Source organism: Schistocerca serialis, unplaced genomic scaffold, assembly GCF_023864345.2.
Source record: "Schistocerca serialis cubense isolate TAMUIC-IGC-003099 unplaced genomic scaffold, iqSchSeri2.2 HiC_scaffold_936, whole genome shotgun sequence".
Lineage (NCBI taxonomy): Eukaryota > Metazoa > Arthropoda > Insecta > Orthoptera > Acrididae > Schistocerca > Schistocerca serialis.
Genome location: NW_026048558.1, coordinates 391047 through 396466, shown reverse-complemented (window position 1 = coordinate 396466; position 5420 = coordinate 391047). Strand labels below are relative to the sequence as shown.

The 5420-nt window shown below is 46.2% G+C and overlaps 1 pseudogene; it reads right to left on the bottom strand.

Moving 5' to 3' along the window:
- Window positions 1-413: 413 nt before the first annotated feature.
- Window positions 414-531, bottom strand: LOC126452778 (5S ribosomal RNA; annotated as a pseudogene).
- Window positions 532-5420: the final 4889 nt, after the last annotated feature.

Sequence of the window (5420 nt, the reverse complement as noted above, 5' to 3'; positions counted from 1 at the left end):
TAAAATGCACAACCTGTACCGAATAATCATTTTTTTTCACTAACTGCACGTGCAGACATGCAACAGTAATAAGTTCTACGACAAAAAATGACACACGACAAAGCAATTATCTGAATGTGACGGAAATCGGTATATGTGATATACATGTACAGAGAAACAAATGATTACAATTCCAGAAAATCACAACGATGTATTCAAGAGAAAAAAAAAGAGTACTCCGACTTCAGGCGACAAATGGCTCATCGGGACCATCCGACCGCCGTGTCATCCTCACTTGAGGACGCGATAGGAGGGGCGTGTGGTCAGCACACCGCTCTCCCAGTCGTTACGATGGTTTTCTGTGACTCGAGCCGCTACTATTCGGTCGAGTAGCTCCTCAAATGGCATCACGAGGGTCAGTGCACCCCGAAAGTCGGCAACAGCGCACGGCGGCCTGGATGGTCACCCATCCACGTGCCGACCACGCCCGACAGCGCTTAACTTCGGTGATCCCACGGGAACCGGTGTATCCACTGCGGCAAGGCCGTTGCCATTCAAGAGAAAGGGCTCCACTAAATTGATCAAGTCAATAGAGTGTTGGTCCAAAAATGGTTCAAATGGCTGTGAGCACAATGGGACATCTGAGGTCATCAGTCCCCTAGAACTTAGAACTACTTGAACCTAACTAACCTAAGGACATCACACACACCCACGCCCGAGGCAGGATTCGAACCTGCGACTGTACCGGTCGCCCGGTTCCAGACTGAAGTGCCTAGAACCGGCTGGGGTGTTGGTCCACCTCTGTGCCGCAAGCAGTCATTCGGCTTGGCACTGTTTGGTAAGAACTGTTGGATGTTCTCCTCAGGGGTATCGTGCCAAATTCTGTCAAAGTGTCGCGTTGTTGTTGTTGTTGTGGTCTTCAGTCCTGAGACTGGTTTGATGCAGCTCTCCATGCTACTCTATCCTGTGCAACCCTCTTCATCTCCCAGTACCTACTGCAACCTACATCCTTCTGTACCTGCTTAGTGTATTCATCTCTTGGTCACCCTCTACGAATTTTACCCTCCACGCTGCCCTCCAATGCTAAATTTGTGATCCCTTGATGCCTCAAAACATGTCCTACCAACCGATCCCTCCTTCTGGTCAAGTTGTGCCACAAACTTATCTTCTCCCCAATCCTATTCAATACCTCCTCATTAGTTACGTGATCTACCCACCTTATCTTCAGCATTCTTCTGTAGCACCATATTTCGAAAGCTTCTATTCTCTTCTTGTCCAAACTAGTTATCGTCCATGTTTCACTTCCATACATGGCTACACTCCATACAAATACTTTCAGAAACGACTTCCTGACCCTTATATCTATACTCGATGTTAACAAATTTCTCTTCTTCAGAAACGATTTCCTTGCCATTGCCAGTCTACATTTTATATCCTCTCTACTTCGACCATCATCAGTCATTTTACTCCCTAAATAGCAAAACTCCTTTACTACTTTAAGTGTCTCATTTCCTAATCTAATTCCTTCAGGATCACCCGATTTAATTTGACTACATTCCATTATCCTCGTTTGCTTTTGTTGATGTTCATCTTATATCCTCCTTTCAAGACACTGTCCATTCCGTTCAACTGCTCTTCCAAGTCCTTTGCTGTCTCTGACAGAATTACAATGTCATCGGCGAACCTCAAAATTTTTACTTCTTCTCCATGAATTTTAATACCTACTCCGAATTTTTCTTTTGTTTCCTTTACTGCTTGCTCAATATACAGATTGAATAACATCGGGGAGAGGCTACAACCCTGTCTCACTCCTTTCCCAACCACTGCTTCCCTTTCATGCCCCTCGACTCTTATAACTGCCATCTGGTTTCTGTACAAATTGTAAATAGCCTTTCGGTCCCTGTATTTTACCCCTGTCACCTTCAGAATTTGAAAGAGAGTATTCCAATCAACATTGTCAAAAGCTTTCTCTAAGTCTACAAATGCTAGAAACGTAGGTTTGCCTTTTCTTAATCTTCTTCTAAGATAAGTCGTAAGGTTAGTATTGCCTCACGTGTTCCAACATTTCTACGGAATCCAAACTGATCTTCCCCGAGGTCCGCTTCTACCAGTTTTTCCATTCGTCTGTAAAGAATTCGCGTTAGTATTCTGCAGCTGTGACTTATTAAACTGATAGTTCGGTAACTTTCACATCTGTCAGCGCCTGCTTGTCGCGTTAGAAAGTCAAAATCCCAATATGGTTGGAGAGCCCTGCCCATAATGCTGCAAACTTCCTTAATTGGGGAGAGACCCGGCGACCTTGCTGGCCATGGTACGGTTTGGAAAGCAGTAGAAACTCCCGCTGTGTGCGGGCGGGCATTATCTTGCTGAAATGTAAGCATAGGATAGACCGATCTGGATGGCAACAAAATGGGGCTGTGTTGTAAAGGTGCTGCAGAAGACAACCAAACGTGGTCTGCTATAAAATAAAATGGCATACCAGGTGGTTGTCTGGTGGTATGGCGGGCGACAGTCTTTGGCCTGGAATCTAATTCACTGGAGTAAAAGTGTCTTTGGTGACGAGTCTCGCTTGGAACTGAGTCCCGACAACCAGTTAACACGTGTGTGGAGACGCCCCGGATGTGTTGGGATACCAAATTGAGAACGTCTGGAACTCTCCAACCACCTCGGACTTCTGATGATCTGTCGCGGCAACTGGACAGAATGTGGCACAATATCTCCCACGAGGACATCCAACAACTCCATCAGTCAACTGCTGAGTCGAGTAACTGATTGCATAAAGGCCAGAGGTGGACCAACACATTACTGACTTGCTCAAATTGTGACCCCTCTTTCTCTCGAATAGAGCATCCAGTTTTCCTGAAATTCTAATCATTTGCTTTTGTGTTCATGCGCATCACATCTGCCGATTTCCGTCCCGTTAGGATAATTCCTTCCTGGTGCGCCCTTTTTTTCTTGTCTTGCAGTGTATCCTAACTAGTATATCTGTAGTCAACAATAGTCACCTCTCATTTCCTTAAGTTTCTGTTTTGTTACCAGGGAATAGGTAAGAAGGTAAACATAATGTCCTGCGTCCTGACCCTACACGGGCTAATCGTCGCCGACCGACCGCCGTGTCCTCCTCCGCCGCCTGCAGCCAGTATCACTCGGTCGAGAAGCTCAAGAGATTGGGTACACCCCATACCAGGCTTCCAACCAAGGCAAAATCTCTAACAGTAGCGAATATCGAACCCGCGTCCTCCACATGCCAGTAATTCTAGCTGACAAGTCAGTTTCAATTTTTTTTCATCAAAACCATCTCTCAGTGCAGCCTTCTCTTTCTTACAGAACTCTGTTCTTGAGGTCAGAAGCTGCCAAGTTCACCATAAAGTCTGCACTACACGACATACCAGAGGTGAAGATGTCTCGTGCAGACGGCCTACCACCTAGAGGCGGTTTATCGGCCGCGCAAAAATAGGAACGCTTCTATACTGACGTGCATCGGCGCATGCGCAGTAGGAGAAGCGCATGCGCGCCACTTTGTATGCTATAAAATGCTCAAAACATCATTTCGATATCCTGAACCCTTCACGAAATAAATAGGGTGGAAGATACAGTTGCCCTCTAGCAAAACTACGGTTCGGTAACTTTGCCACACTACATAAATGACGTAGTCAGCGACAGGAATACCAGTAGTATTCAAAAATGGCTCTGAGCACTATGGGACTTAACATCAGAGGTCATCAGTCCCCTAGAACTCTTTTTTTTTTTTTTGGTCGTCAGTCTACTGACTGGTTTGATGCGGCCCGCCACGAATTCCTTTCCTGTGCTAACCTCTTCATCTCAGAGTAGCACTTGCAACCTACGTCCTCAATTATTTGCTTGACGTATTCCAATCTCTGTCTTCCTCTACAGTTTTTGCCCTCTACAGCTCCCTCTAGTACCATGGAAGTCATTCCCTCACGTCTTAGCAGATGTCCTATCATCCTGTCCCTTCTCCTTATCAGTGTTTTCCACATATTCCTTTCCTCTCCCATTCTGCGTAGAACCTCCTCATTCCTTACCTTACCAGTCCACCTAATTTTCAACATTCGTCTATAGCACCACATCTCAAATGCTTCGATTCTCTTCTGTTCCGGTTTTCCCACAGTCCATGTTTCACTACCATACAATGCTGTACTCCAGACGTACATCCTCAGAAATTTCTTCCTCAAATTAAGGCCGGTATTTGATATTAGTAGACTTCTCTAGGCCAGAAATGCCTTTTTTGCCATAGCGAGTCTGCTTTTGATGTCCTCCTTGCTCCGTCCGTCATTGGTTATTTTACTGCCTAGGTAGCAGAATTCCTTAACTTCATTGACTTCGTGACCATCAATCCTGATGTTAAGTTTCTCGCTGTTATTTCTACTACTTCTCATTACCTTCGTCTTTCTCCGATTTACTCTCAAACCATACTGTGTACTCATTAGACTGTTCAAAAATGGTTCAAATGGCTCTGAGCACTATGCGGCTTAACGTCTGAGCTCATAAGTCGCCGAGAACTTAGAACTACTCAAACCTAACTAACCTAAGGACACGCACACATCCATGCCCCAGGCAGGATTCGAACCTGTGACCGTAGCGGTCGCGCGGTTCCAGACTGAAGCGCCTAGAACCGCTCGGCCACCTCGGCCGGCCCAGTAGTATTGGTAGCATTGCTAGGTAAAGACACATACACTGAAGCGCCAAAGTAACTGGTACAGCCATGCGTATTCGAATACAGAGATACGTAAACAGGCAGAATACGGCGCTGCGGTCGGCAACGCCTGTATAAGGCAACAAGTGTCTGGCGAAGTTATTAGATCGGTAACTGCCGCTACAATGGCAGGTTGTCAAGATTTAAGTGAGTTTGAACGTGGTGTTATAGTCGGCGCACGAGCGATGGGACACAGCATCTCCGAGGTAGCGATGGAGTGGCGACTTTCCCGTACGGCCATTTCACGAGTGTACCCTGAATATCAGGAATCCGTTAAAACATCAAATCGCCGACATCACTGCGGCTGGAAAAAGATCCTCCAAGAACGGGACCGACTGCGACGGAAGAGAATCGTTCAACGTGACAGAAGGGCAGCCTTCCGCAAACTGCTGCAGATTTTAGCGTGTGAACCATTCCATGAAACCTCACTGATATAGGCTTTTGGAGCCCATGGCCCACTCGTATGCTTGATCAGGGATCCCGGTTTCAATTCCCGGCCGGGTTGGGGATTTTCTCTGCATGGGGACTGGGTGTTTGTGTTGTCCTCATCATTTCATCGTCATCTTCTTCATCATTTGTGACAGTCACTACATTGGACTGTGAAAAAAATGGACTGTGTAAAAGCTGGGACTTTGTACAGATGCTGATGCGAGTGCCCCACAAACCAAACATCATCATCATCATCCACTCGTATAACCTTGATGACTGCACGACAGAAAGCTTCACG